Raw genomic sequence first — 455 nt, forward strand, 5'->3', positions numbered from 1 at the left:
CAGGCTGGAGTGCAGTGGCATGATCTTGGCTCACTGCAAGCTCCGCCTCCTGGGTTCATGCCATTCTCCTGCCTCAGCCTCCTGAGTAGCTGGGACTACAGGCGCCGGGGCCACCAGGCCTGGCTAATTTTTGTATTTTTAGTACAGATGGGCTTTTGCCATGTTGGCCAGGCTAGTCTCGAACTCCTGACCTCAGGTGAACCACCCACCTCGGCCTCCCAAAGTGCTGGGATTACAGGCATGAGCCACTGCGCCCAGTTTATTAAGTGTTTCTAATGGACTGTGATGAGTATTGCAAGTTATAGCTGTTTCTAATGGTTGGCTATGTTGAAGTAACACAGTTCAACTCTTCTGGTATTTTGAAAATGTAAGATACATAAGAAAAGTGGATAGCCGGGCGTGGTGGCTCACGCCTGTAATCACAGCACTTTGGGAGGCCGAGGCGGGTGGATCAC

At 51.4% G+C, this 455-nt stretch overlaps 1 protein-coding gene across 2 annotated transcripts in view; it reads left to right on the forward strand.

Annotated features, from left to right (window-relative positions):
- DYNC1LI2 (dynein, cytoplasmic 1, light intermediate chain 2) overlaps positions 1-455 on the forward strand; it is a 32,046-nt gene that overhangs the window by 13,968 nt on the left and 17,623 nt on the right. The gene's annotated exons all lie outside the window — the stretch shown is intronic.

This window comes from Colobus angolensis, unplaced genomic scaffold (assembly GCF_000951035.1).
Source record: "Colobus angolensis palliatus isolate OR3802 unplaced genomic scaffold, Cang.pa_1.0 Scaffold93, whole genome shotgun sequence".
Classification (NCBI taxonomy): Eukaryota; Metazoa; Chordata; class Mammalia; order Primates; family Cercopithecidae; genus Colobus; species Colobus angolensis.